Here is a 14,758-nt window from a genome sequence, read left to right as displayed (position 1 = left end):
TTAGCTGTATGACCCTGGGCAAGTCAATAACCTCTGTTTGCCTCAGTTTCCTTATCTGTAAAGTGAGAATAATAACAGCACCTACCTCACAGGGTTGTTGTAAGGATTAAAGCGCTTAGCAGGGCATCCATGTTCTATAAATGCTTATTCCCTTTTCTTTCTCTTGGGGTGGAAAGAGGAAAATAGCTTATCGGTAAACACAAGATAATTTCTGGAGGGGAGAGTCCTGGCAACTGGCAGAATCAGGGAAGACTTCTTGTAGGAAGGTCTCTGAACCAAGAAGAAGCCAGAGATTGTATGAGGCTGAGGTGGGGAGGGAAGGCTTGAAGGGAAGCTGGAATCGTGCCTGCTGGGACAGAGCAGAGAGTAGGGGAAAGGAAATAATGTAAGTCAGTCTGGACCGGTGGGTGGAAACCACCAAGATGAGCTGTTGGTATTTGTCCTTGAATCAGTATGGACCCACTGAAGGCCTTTGAGCAGAGTTATCAGTGCATATATAGTCATGGATGGTTGAATTAGGGGACCGAATGCCCCCCAACCTCTGCTCCTCGTTATTCGTACTTCCTCCTCCTCACTCCTCTCCAACATATGACCGAGGCAAATTTAGGGCAGTGGCTTTGGGCCCTGTAGGTCACGCGGGGCCTTTGGTTACTCAAACACCTAATGAGGAGGTAGGATTTGGTTGTTACTCATGGGGCATGTTGAGGGAGCCAGGGCTTGCCAAGAAAGACTGGACACTCTTCCACCCACACAAGAGTCAGCCATTCACCAAGGTTAAGCTAGTTAAACTGCCCTTCCCCTCTTTCTGGACATGCTCCTTAGCCCAAGCTGATGAGGTTAAAGAAAAATGATGATGGTATGTTTCTAGGGGTGCTTGAGACCCCAAAATACCAATACACCGGGTCCTGTTGAAAGAATTCGACTCAAGCCTTCTCAACCAAGGAAAAAGACAAAGTTTATTAAGGATTTGCCATATTGGGTTGTCTTAAGAAATCCCACCTTTTGTGACACTTGTTTTCACAAGCTGGCCAGAATACTGAGCAGAGCTAGATTGAATCTGAGTGCCTTCATGGAGGCAAGATGGAGATTATATACAGAAAGATTGTGGGAGGGATTGAGGGGGTGGTCTGGGGTGACTTAGAGGAGGGGTTTAGGGAGAGTCTTGAGGAGGAATCCAAGGAGGATCCTGATGGGACTGGGGTTACCAGAGGTCAAGACTCCAGGAAACAGGAGAGTGAGATTTTGGTAGGAGTAAGGGTGGGAAGCAGCTGGGCTAGGCCAGGCAGAGATTTGGGCCTAGTGATAGGGAAAATCTAGTGGGAAGATTCAAGGAGAGTTCAAGGGCGTTCCCAGAGACTGTAAACTCATCAAAGCCACACGTTATTCTTCCCCTTCCCCTTCAGTATTGTCCTGGATAAATCTGTTCAGCCTGTGAAGTTTGAAGGAGTGAGCTTAGTAGTGAAGATGTTAAGTTCTGTTTTTAAGGCGGCTGAACAGTGCCCAGGTGAAGATGTCCCATAGGCAGTTGGAATTCAGGAGGGAAATCAGGGTAAAGTGCACAACTCTGAGAGGCCAAAGTGGAAACATGGGAGTAGTCCTCTTTGTGGACAATATTGTCTTTGGGGAGACTCCAGAAGAACATGAGGGAAGACTGGAAAAAGTATAGGATCATCCAGAACAGAGGTTCCCACACTTATCTGGCCTACCCCCTCCTTTTCAAAAAGAGATTATTCAGTGATCCCCGGGAAATCTACTTTCTTTAACTCTTTAATGGGTTCATTTTCATAATTTGCACCATTTCAAAAAATACATAATTTTTTTAAATGACATCTTAAATTTAATAGTTTATTGTAAATTTGTGGAATTTTTCCTGCATTGAAATTTTGACGATGCAATATCATGTAACAGTATAGTATGGTATTGTAAACAAGTCATTCCATGCACATATTCCTGCTGATGCATGCTGGACTTCCTGACAGTGTGCAACACACTCACCTGCCAACACTTGTTAAGACCTGTGGAGGACTCGACCACTGATTGCTTATAACTTGCATTTTGTGTGTTTATTTGGAAAATAATATAATCACTACTACCTTAACTCTGCTACACAACAGATGAAACATGTACAAAAAACTTTTCAAAATGGTCTTATCTTCTTTTCTTATGCTTCCACTGCCCCCTTATTTTTATTCAATGCCCCCCAATTGCACCCCAGGCTACTACCCCCACATTGTTCCAGGGCCCCCCAGGGGGTGGTATTGCCCATTTGGGGAACCTCTGAGCTAGAGGAAAATGGATAAAGGCCAGTTTTTCAGAAACATCAAGTGTGTGGGTTATTTCACATCCTAACAAGGTATGAGTGAGACAGAAGCCTTTCTGATTTGGCCACATCTACCGAAGCATTGAGATTTAAGTATGTTTCTTGGATTTGGTGATTATTGTCACAGGTTTGTTAAGAACTATATTTCTGTTGCTAAACTACCAAATTACCTAACTAATCCTTACTTGATTGAAGAAAACCAGAGGTGGCAGGACAATAATAAAGGCCAATTTGTCCTAAAAATTACAAAGCCTTTTAGAGACCAATGGATAGACTACTGTGAACAAACTTTCAAAGACTTGGCCACCCCTCCTGGCCAATGGAGACAAAAAAGAAGCCTATTGTCCTATGTACAGGCGCCATCTTGGAAGGCTTGAGAGCAGCCTTGCACCAAGCAAGGAATGATCACCAGAAACCAGTCACATTTGCCATCAGAGGGATGGGAGACAGCAAGATTTTTCATCTGTTCTACAAGTGGAGTTTTTTACTTTGGAGTTTGAGTCACTGAGCAGATCATAGCTGCAGTACATAGAGTGCAATTACAAAAGCAAATGGCCAGTCCGCTGACATGTTTTGCCAAGTGCTGAGTTAAATGCTACTTGCTAGGGATGGGCATGAGTTCTGCATATATGACCTGCCAGGGAAGGGTCCCAAAGACCGTATGACCCAGTTAAGCAAGGAGCAAAGCCTATCTATGTGGTATCCTTGGGAGCTGGACTACAAGCAGATAGTGTTACAGAGTAGAGTTTGGGATTCCCACCAGAGAGGTGAGCCTTGTTTTACTGAGCCACCGTTCTGTACTTACATTGTCTATAGACAATGGGTGATGAGACCAGATGGCTGATGAGGAACCGTGAAACATGATACAAACCAGGAAGCAAGGAAATGAATCTAAAGGACTCCAAGTCTAGTCTCCTGAAGGTACCCTGCTGTTGAGACGATGACAGAAATTGGAGATATGCAACAGAGTACTGTACCAGGCAGTGTACCACGATGCAATTGGCACTACCCACATTGCACCCTACTTGAAAGCTTGGTGTGATGTCTTTGGACATACCAGTCAAAAAAGAACCCTACAGCCAGTAAGGAACCCATTTGACTGGCCCCAAATGGCAGCAGGCCTCACAAAGAAATGAGAAATATGACTCATTGCTGGCAAAGAGAAGCATGGTCAACTTGTGCCTGGTTCATAGAAAATATAAACACTAGCCAACCTTTAGTCTTTGTCTACATTGACTTTTTGTCAAAAGACATAAGCTATCTTCTGTCGGTGACTGACTATTTCAAAGAGTAAGGCCTATCCAACTGGGAACCAAAAGTCTTTCATGGTTGCTGAAGTATTATAGGGAAAGCATCTCAGTGAATGGGCTTCTAGCCAGTATCCATTGTGACCAAAACAGGGCCTTCGAAAGGGCTCTGCTCAAACAAGTGTTAGCTTTGGCTGGCTTCCAGAAGGATAGAATTACACCTAACCACCCATAGTCTCAGCATTTCAGGTCCCACACAGCTGAACATGTGGCATTCCCAGAACACAGGCACAACCTGAACAGGTAGGATGTCACAGGCTTTACACAATACCTAACAAGGATTGGGCAAGAGCCTATCTATTGACTCTCCATTTGGCACCTGTGGTCCTGCCTGGGCCCCTCCCAGGATAAACTCTTCACTGTGTTGCTAACTTGAGCCTCAACTGACACCTCAGTCTCCTCTCTTCTCCGGGTTGACAGCTGCAGATTGGAGTATCCAGCTCCTTCTAGTGCCTTCCTCTATACAGGGCAGAAACTGGATTCTTAGCTCACTCCACCCCGCATCTACTGTCCTGCTCCAGGGTGCTCATAGATTGGACAGTAGGTCCTTGCCCTCCTAGCACAGAATGAATGTAAATACTAAATAGTAACTGTTTCTCTTTTGGGCCAAACCTGAGGGTCTTCCCCTCCCAGTTTGATTTTTTTTTTTTTTTTTTTTAGTTTTTGATTAAAGGGGCCATCCCTTGATTAATTTCTTAAAGAGGCCTATTTTACTGAATGGGCCTTACCTCACTCAAAGTGAGAATCTGAAAAGACCTTAGCCTGAAAGGGTCAGGATCCTCCTTTAGTCATCCTGGTGAATACCAGGCCACTGGACCCAGATGGCCCTGGAGGAGAAAGTGAGGCTGGTGACCTTGCACAGCCCTCCCTCACTCAAAGTCAACCGCAAGTCATGTCATCATTTCCCTGATGTCATGGTCCTCTTCCAGAACAAAGGACACACCCAACAAGAACAACAAGCTCCATGGAACAAAATGTCCCCATACCATCTACTCCTTTTACTGCCTTCTTTGGTATCTTCTCCCTCCTTGTAAGATCTTTGAGAACAGTGACTGGTCCTCTTCTGAGAATGAAGGACAAACCACAACCACAGCCTGTCTTTCTTTTTATTAATTTTATGCAGGTACACAGTATGTGCTTAATAAATGCTTGTTGGATTGGGTTGAACTTTGTTTCTATAGTCTCTGAGAATGGTGAGACTACAGGTCTCACAGCTAGTATATCTCTGGACTGATATACTTACAACTTCCTCTCAGAAGAACATTTACAGAAACAAACAAAGGTAAGATACTTGAGTTCACTGTCAAGGCTTTGAACAAGGAAGAAGTTGGGGGTTTACTAAACAAACCTAGTCAGCTAGGTGAGTAAGTAGGTAGGGCCACACTGGAAGTCAGGAAGACCTGAGTTCAAATCCTGCAGCAATTACTCACTAGTTGTGTCACCATGGGCAAGTCCCTTAACATCTCTGTGCTTATTTCCTCATCTGTATAATGGGGATAATAATAGCAACTAACTAGAAGGGTTATTATGAGGATCAAATGACATGTAAATTAACGAGTGTAAAATGTTTTACCAACCTCAAAGCACTATATCAATACTAACTGTTGTAAATAATTTATTGCAACCACTTATTGCCTATGGGAGACTCAACAAGATGAGAGACCAACAGACACTCAACTCAGGTAGCTCTTAAGAAAAAGAGAAATGAGCTTCAGGAGGATATAACACTGTATCAGTGGGGAACTTCAACTTTCCCCTCCCAGAACTAGATAAATCTAACCAAAAAATAAACAAGAAAGAAATTAAGGAAGTGAATAGAGTTTTAGAAAAGTTAGATATGATGGACCTCTGGAGAAAATTGAATGGGAATAGAAAGGAATATACCTTTTGCATAGTGGTATATGGCACCTACACAAAAACCTCACAACCAAATTCAGAAAAATAGGAACATTAAATGCATTCTTTCCAGATCATAATATAATAAAAATTATATTTAATAAAGGGTCATGGAAAGATATATTGAAAATTAATTGGAAGCCAACTTATATAATCTTAAAGAATAAGTGAGCCAAAGGACAAATCATAGGAACAGCAATTTCAGTAAAGAATGATGACAACAATGAGAGAGCAAACCAAAATTTGTGGGATGCAGCCAAGGCATTACTTTGTGTGTGTGTGTGTTAGGAGAAAAACCAAACACAAACCTTGATTTTTGCACTCTATTATTACCAGGACCTGAGTTTCTCCTTACGTGGTGAATATTTATATATCATAATAGAAAAAGCAGTAGAGATACTCATTCTGTGAAACTTGTATAGCAGTTTGATGGGCAGTGTACCTGAGCAGTGAATTTTATTTTTAAATAATAAGCATGAGTGTTTCCATATGCCTTAAATTTGTTCATGTGTACAAGTACTTGCCTTTTGACAGTTGGAATGCTTATACTGAAAAGGTGGAATATTTTCCTTTTGTAGATTAGAGATCAAGATGAAAATAAAATGCCTTCCTTTTAATACATAATCTTCCCTAAACCAGTCTACATTCATGTGAATATGAAATTTTCCTGAAAAAAATTAGATGTAAAAATGTAATCTAGCCAATCAGGCAGCTGCTGGAATTTAATCTTTTCAAGATAACTTTGACATTGCCTGTAAAATACCACTGGGTTGTTGACAAGACCTTGGAAAGCTCTTCCCCCCAGAAAAAAAATCACAAAATAAGGATCCAATTCAATTCAACGAATAGTCATTAAGCACCTGCTAGATAAAATGGGGTGAGTGACCGGTGACTTAGATGGCCTTCAGGTCCCTACCGGGTCTAAATCTAAGCACACGGTGGAGAAATAACGGCAGGAATTACATACTCCCTGCCTTCAAAGAGTTTCTATTCTATTCCGAAAAGGGACAATACCACACGTATGCAGCTAAGCAAATACGTAATAATTTGAGGAGGGACAGAGTACTCAGGAAGGAATCAGGTCAGCTTCCTGGAAGAGGAAGCACCTAAGCTGACCCCTTTAGGAAAATAAAGATTCTGAAAGGTGGAGGTAAGGAATAGATACATTCTTCTATGACTAACGCACAGAGGTGGAAGGCTATATGTTAAATTCTGGAATACTGACCAGTCTGGTTTGTCTGGAACATAAGAGGATCTGAAGGGAAGTGGTATGAAATAAGACTAAACATGTAAGTGGGGGGAAGCTGATCGTGGGTGGTTACGAATGTCAGGCTAATAAGTGTATAGTTTATCTTAAGAGGTAGTAAGGAGCCGTCGAAGATTTTTTTAGCAATGATATGTTCAGACCTGTATTTTAGGAACATCAATTGGGAAGCCATGTGGAAGGTAGGCCAAAAGAAAACAAGACAATTAGGACACTTACAGTAGACCAGGCAAGATTTAATGAAGACCTGAACCAAGATGGTGGACGCATGCACAGAGAAAAGAGGAGGACTGCAAAAGACTTTATGGAAGTAGAATTAACAGGACTTGCCAACTGATTGGATATGGGGAATGAAGGAGAGGGAAGAGTCTAGGTTGACCCCAAGGCTATGAATTTGAGAGACTGGGAGAATGGTGATGTTTGATTGAGCCTCAGTAATAACAGACCACAATGAGGACATACATTAGGAATGAACCTTTCCAGGCATTCATTTTCCATAGTATAGAACTGGTATGTAGTACGCAGCTCATTCCAGAGTTTGCTTTGAGAGAATTATTTTAAAATAAAATATTGACTCCTGTGAGAAGTATATTTATTCCTCATAAAAAGAAGAGCCTAACAATTTCAATTTAGGTTTTCTTTGCCTGAACATAGAAGAATTAATGTAGGAAGCTAAAACATGAATTTCCACATTCTAATGGGTAACAAAGCGTAAGCTTTTATAAGCTCGATGTAACATCCAGAAATATACTCCCCTAAATGCTTCCATCAAGCTGTTACAGATGCTAAGCCTTTCTCCCCCTTCTATGCTCTGTCGTTGCCAAACTTTTTATGGAATATTCCATGGAAAGTGACAGGTTTTTCTAGCACTTAAAACAATTATACTAAAGCAGCATCCCCAAAGATTTAAATATCACATATACAATCTATATTTAATGGGGCTTTTTTTCATTGCTTTCATATATCAAGTGGCTGAGGAGTTAATATAACTCTCTAACAGTTTTTCCAGGAGGCCTAAGAATATCTCTGCCTTTGGTGCTCCAAACAGGAGTATTTAAGAGGCTGAAAGCAAGATATGGAAGAAAATTAAAGGCACTTTCAGCCTTCATGTTACAAAGCAGTAATTACCTAAAACTGTTTGGGATTAAAATAGAAAAATAGATTAGAGGAATACACTAGATAAAAATCAGAAGCAAACCCTTCAGTTAAAGAGCACCCCATCCAATAAAAATGACTGAAAACATTGCAAAGCAGTTTGACAAAACTAAATTTATACTAGCACCCTATACCATATGCTACATTAATAAAGTTCATGTCGCTAAAGAAAAAAACCTGGAGGAAAATAGTTGGAGGTATCTTTCACAACTATGGCTCGAGGAAGAATTCTTAACCAAAGAAATGATAGAGATCGCAAAAAAACTAAAGGCTGTAATTTCAATTATATGAAATGCTAAGGGTTTTGCACTAACTTAATCTGTACAAGTAAGATAAAAATGGAAATTGTCCACCAAGAACCATTCCCTGGTGTATAGGTAGTCATAATACAGGAACAAAGTTCTCAAAAATGAATTACCAATTATTTACAACTTTATGAAAAAAATGCACTAAATTGCTCTTTATATAAGGAGAAATAAAAATCAAAACTGCTAGATGGCCCAGGAGATTGAGTGTTGAACCTAGAATCAGTAAGACTTGATTTCAAATCCACCTTTAACACTTACCTGCTGTGTAACCTTGGGCAAGTCAACCTCCGTATGCCTCAGTTTTGTCATCCATGTGCAAAAAGAATAATTTTGATTATATTAACTTTAAAAGAGTTTGAACAAAACCAATGCAACCAGTATTAGAAGGAAAGCAGAAGACTGGAAAACAATTTTTAAAGCATTTTCAAATATATAGAGAACTAAGTCAAATTTATAAGAATTCAAGTCATTCTCCAATTGATAAATGGTCAAAGAATATGAACAGTCAATTTTCAGATAAAGAAATCAAAACTATTTATACTTATATGAAAAATGCTCTAAATCACTATTGATTAGAGAAATGCAAATTAAAACTACTGAGGTCCTACCTCACACCCATCAGATTGGCTAATATGACAGAAAAGGAAAATAATAAATGTTGGAGGGGATGTTGGGATGCTAATGCATTGTTGATGAAGTTGTTAACTGATCTAACCATTCTGGAGAGAAATTTGAAACTGTGCCCAAAGGATAATCAAACGATGCATACCCTTTGACCCAGCAATCTTACTAATAGGCTCAAGGAACATATTCACTCTGGCTTACACTGATTGGCCAACAGTAGGTCCCAGCCCAAGCCCCATTGTTTGGGCCCTGATGGCTCAGAGGGAATAAATAGCAATTGTTTCTGTTTTGCCCAGAAACCCTGAAGGTCTTCCCTTCCCAGATTGATTTTTTTTTTTTTTTTGACTAGGTAACAGAGGCCATTCTCTGTCTTATTTCTTATTGACTAGATCTCTTATCTAGCTTTAATCACTTTAATCTCAAACTGAGACCTGGGAAAGACCTTTGCTTAAAAAGGCCAAGGTCTCTCAGTGTATCTGGGCCATCTCCAGTCATCCTGATCTTTATCTTGCTACTAGACCCAGATGGCTTGAGGGAGAAAGTGAGGCTGATGACTTTGCACAGCCCTCCCTCACTTAAATCTAATTCACTTGCCTGTCAGGCTGGTCCTCTTTGAGAACAAAGGACAAACCACTGCTACTACCACTGATGGGGGATTGTCTCTGGGAGCCCCCTTGAACTCTCCTTGAATCTTCCTACTTGATCCGGCCTTCACATGAGGCCGTAAGCCTTTCATTTTAGCTAGGCCCAAATCTCTACCTAGCCTAGCCTTCTATTCTCCAGCTACTTCCCACCCTTTATTCTATTAAAATATCTATACCCAAATTCATTACCCTTAAACTAACCTAGGCGTCCATTTAACCTCAGATTGCCTCCAGGCAACTTCCCACCCTTAATCCCATTCTCTTGGTTCCTGGAGTCTGACCTCTAGTCCCATCAAGATCCTCCTCAGACTCCTCCTCAAGACCTTCCTAAACCCCTCCTCCAATCACCCCAGGACCGCCCTAGATCCCTCCTACAATCTTTCTGTATATAAGATCCATCTTGCCTCCATGAAGGTTCTCAGATTCAATCTAGCTCTACTTAGTGTCTTCTAGCCAGCTGGCATTAGCAACACAAATGTTTAGACTCCTATAGTGAATCTTTAATAAACTTTGTTTTTCTTTGGCTGTAAGAAGGCTTGGGTTGAATTCATTTGAGCAGGACCAGGTGTGTCAGCATTTTGGGGTCTCAAGCACCGCTAAACCTCAACATATGGTTCCTTAACCTCATCACCACCACCACCACTAGGTCTGTATCCAAAAGAGATTTTAAAAGGGGCATGGGGAGACCTATTGGTACAAAAATGTTTATAGCTGCTCTTTTTATGGTGGCAAAGTGGTGAAGTAAGCAGAACCAAGGAGAACATTGTACACGACACCAACAATATATGATAATTAACTATGAATGACTTGGCTCTTCTCAACAGTACAATGATCAAGATAATTCCAAAGGTCTCATGTTGAAAAATGCTATGCACATCCAGAGAAAGAACCAGCATACTATTTTTCACTTTTTTTTATGTTTTTTTTTCCTTTTTGTCTGTTTCTGCTTTGGCAACATGACTAATATTTTACATGATTGCACATATATAACCTGTATCAGATGAATGTTAAAAAATAGTCTTTACGTGTGTAAGAAATGGGAGGAGGAGTTTTGTTTCCACAGAACTGAAAGTGTACTTCCTGCCCCCCCTCCCCCACCCCAGCTTTAGCAGAAACCAGGCCTCAGGTCAGTCAGGTGAAAGGTCAGAGGCTTGTACTCATGCTTAAAGGAGCCATTTGAGGAGAGCATGACGTAGGCAGTCAGGGGAACTAGAGAGGCCAAACAGGTTGAACCTGTTCAAGCTTATCAAGGGCCTAGTCTTGGTCAAGAGTCCAGACCTACTGGTTTGTGTAATTTGCATATGTTAAAGAGGGAAGGTAGGGGAAAAGAATGTAGATTAATCCTAAACTCAGACAAGGAAAATCTAATTAACTTCACTTTTGCTTCTATATCCTTATTATCCTGCCTATATAAACTGTATAACCTTGGAAAACTATGTAAAAAGTAAAGAATGTAAACTAACCATAACTGTAGCAGGAGTGGAGGGAATGGTCACCCTTGATCCTGCAGCTGTATCAGTGTGAGTGTTCCCAGTGAGCTTGAGGAGCATAATAAATGCCTTTCTCTGCCCACTCTGGTCCTGAGTTCTTGGGGTAAGAATGGGCAAATCACATAGATCTTCCCAAGGTCACGGGAAAAGGGAAGAAATGAGCTGTGGAAGCACATCTTGAGCTAACTTCCTGACAAGGCAAGGGCCTTGGGGAGTCCTGTGATGCCTGCTGCAGTGTTAAGAGGGCTACCACTCAGGATTTCCCTGGGGAATCCTGTGGTCTGCACAGCCTTCTTATGGGGACATCACTTGGGACTTCTGGCCCTGTCTCGGAAGCCTTATGATCTTGCTGCTATTCTAAGGGGCCATCACTTGGGTCCTCCTTAGGGTCTGACCACTAGGAGCCCTGTGATCCCCACAGATTAAGGGGGCTACCACTTGGCCTTCCTCTGGGAGTCCTGTGGTCTGCACAGCCTTCCTTAGGGATTATCACAGGGTTCTTCCTCAGGACTTTGGCCCTGCCTAGGAAGTCCAGTGATCCCTAAAACCGTGTTTCTCACACATGTAATTGAGAAAAAAATAAAATAATATATTAAAATTGTCTTTTAAATAAAGGATTCACGTGAAAAAATTGGCATCTGTAAAATGGTTATAATAATGGCTCCTACTTCCCAAAGTTGTGGATAATCAATAATAGTCGATAAACATTTGTTAAGCACCTACTAAGTGCTCCAGATACAAATATGAAAAAGACAGTTCCTGTTCTCTGGGAGCTGACAATCTGAAAGGGGAAGATTGTTGTTGTTGTTGTTATCTGTTTTCAAAGAGGACCAGTGACATCAGGGGTAATACCTTGATTTGTGTGTGAATTGGATTTAAGTGAGACAGAGACACACGGAGTCATCAGCCTCACTTTTCATTTCCAGAGTCAACCAAAGTCCAGGGGCAAGATGAATGTCAGGACAACCGGCCATGGCCTGGGATGCAGCGGATGACATTGGCACCTTCGATGTCTGACCAGACTCTATGCACTCCACAGCGCCTGCTTCAGCCGCCTTCGTGGCTGTTGGAACACATTGTTCTCATCTGCCTATCCTGCTGGGGGAGAGAACTTCACAGGCTTGGGGTAGACATCCCCCCACCCCCACCCCCAACTCACCATTGGTTACCCTTAACCTGGTTTAGCCCATCTGCCAATACAGCTTACCGGGATGTGGCCCCTGCACCTGCTACAACTTCTTGGAGCACAGGTGAGAGTTGAGTACAAGGTGGGCACCAAAGGTGGATGAGCAGCCTGCCCACCAGAGGTGCTTGACCTTGAACACCCCATGGGGGAAGACAACCCACAAAAGAAAGCCGAAAAATGCTTTGGGGTGGAGTGGGGCAGAAGGTACCTGGCACCAGGATGTGGTCGGCAAGTCAGAGAATTCCAAAATGAATGCAGCCAGGTGGGAAATGAGGAGATGTCTAAGGAGCTGCCAGTCCTATGCCATCTCCTTAAACGAAGGGATATGTTTCCACTCTTCAATCAAAAGGGCAGTAGGTACTGATGAGGTATGAGTAACAAAGCTGATGGCATCTTGCAAAATGATGGGATTTTCCAATGATGAGTTTACTGGGAGTGTGGAGATGTCCACAATGAATGCAGAGGGACATGAGATGCCTGAGGAAAGGAAAATAAAATGAGATCGTATTTGTAAAGTGTTATATATGTACTAGCTATTGCTTTTATTAAAAAAACAAACAATTCTGTGGTTGTGCCCCGTTCTTAGGAAACTGGCAAAAATAACAAGATGGAGACTTTGGGAAGACATGGCACATGAATACACTATTAATGGAACTGTAAACTGGTCCAAATATTCTGGAAAATAATTTTGAATTATGTAAAAAAAAGTGACCACAATGGCCTTACCACTTGACCTGGAAATCCCACTGCCAAGCATATACCAAGGAGACCAAAGAAAGAGCAAAAGGCCTATACAGTACCAAATATTCATAGCAGCACTTTTTGTCACAACAAGGATCTAGAACAGGGGTGGGGAACCCACAGCCTCGGGGCCACTTGTGGCCTTCTAGGTCCTCAGATGTGGCCTTTTGAATGAGTCCAAGTTTTACAGAACAAACTCTTTTATTAAGGGGATTTGTTCTGTGAAGTTTGGATTCAGTCAAAGGGCTGCACTAGAGGGCCACAGGTGGCCTTGAGGCTGCAGGTTCCCCACCCCTGATCTAGAAACAAAGCAGATGTCAATCAGCCAAAGAATGGCTAAATAAATTGTGATTCATGAATGATATGTATTACTACTTCACTGTAAACAATGATCAATATGAAGCATAGAGAGAAAAATGAGAAGATCTTCATGAACTGATGCGAAGAGCACAATACAGGAAACGTCCTAAGTGTTTACTAAACACTTATTGATTTGACTTGGTGTAAGCAGAAGCAGGAAGACGATATACACTTTTACAGTGTAAATAGAACAAGAAAGAGACACTGGATGCCTCATAATTATAATGGCTGATCTCAGCCCCAGAAAAGAGTTGAGAAAAATGTATGTCCATATTTTCATGTGGCTGGGGGAGAGTATGGGTATGGAAGATTTTTAGATTGTGAACTCTTTCAGGGTGGCTTTATGCCTCCTTCTGTGTCCCCAGCTCTTAGCATACTGCCTAGCGCATAGAAGACCCTGACTAGTATTGACTGACTGGCTGAATAATGCATGTGTAATCAGATACAGTGGATGTAATGGTCTGTTGACTAGCTTTTTTCTCTTTCTTTTAAAATATTTGTTTCAAAGGATAGCTTTCTGGGAAGGAGAAAGAAAGAAATATTTGGAGATGAATGTGCTATGAAGAGAAGAGGCATCAATTAAGCAATTTTTTTTAACTGAAAAAGATAAAAACAACAAAAAAGAAAACTAAGGAAAGTCAGAAGAAAATCCAGGATACAAATCACATTGTAAAAAAAATTTTTATTTTTCCTAAGGAAAGGTATGTATAGAGATCACATCAGACAGTCAAATAAATCATATCTTGCCACTAGAGTAAAACCTTTAAAGAGGACAGTGATGCTGATGCCCATTTTGCTAAGCTATTTATAGATAAGCAGCGTCCAAAAGATAGAAAGATGCTTTTGTGCTCTTGAATTCTTAATCATCTCTCAAATCTTTTCTTAGTTTGTCTTTTGGTTTGGGAAGGGCCATCAGTCCACTGGGTTATTTCCACTGCTGCATGGCCAGGATTCAATTTTTCAATGATTAAGGATGCAGATGTTTGGTAAATGTCTTTAGAATTGTCTCTTAATTAACTTAAAAAAAAAGTAAATAACAAATTAGATTATAACTGACTTGAAGACTAGGGGGCTCTCTCTTCATGTCAATAGCAGCATCAAGGGGAGAAACAATTGTCTCAATGATGCAAGAGAGGGATTTGTGCCCGGTAGGACTTTCCAAATGTTTCAGTACTTATGTTCTCTGACCTTAGCCACATTTTTTGTGGGTTGCACAATCAGACTCGAAAGCACAAATCTTGCATTTAAGTGCTTAAGCCTTTAAAAGGGAATGTGGGTATTCCACTTGAACTATGCAGTTTTAGAGGACAAGAAATGACATAAAGGAAGGACTTTGACAACATCTGCCCTCCCAAACACACTTTAATGCTCATTGGAACAATTTCTCCCCAGTCAGCCCTCCCCTCTCATCCCCTTTTCCCTTCCTTTCTTGTAGGGCAAGATAAATTTCTACACCCCATTGC

Source organism: Trichosurus vulpecula, chromosome 9, assembly GCF_011100635.1.
Source record: "Trichosurus vulpecula isolate mTriVul1 chromosome 9, mTriVul1.pri, whole genome shotgun sequence".
NCBI lineage: Eukaryota > Metazoa > Chordata > Mammalia > Diprotodontia > Phalangeridae > Trichosurus > Trichosurus vulpecula.
Note: the sequence above shows the minus strand (reverse complement) of the source record.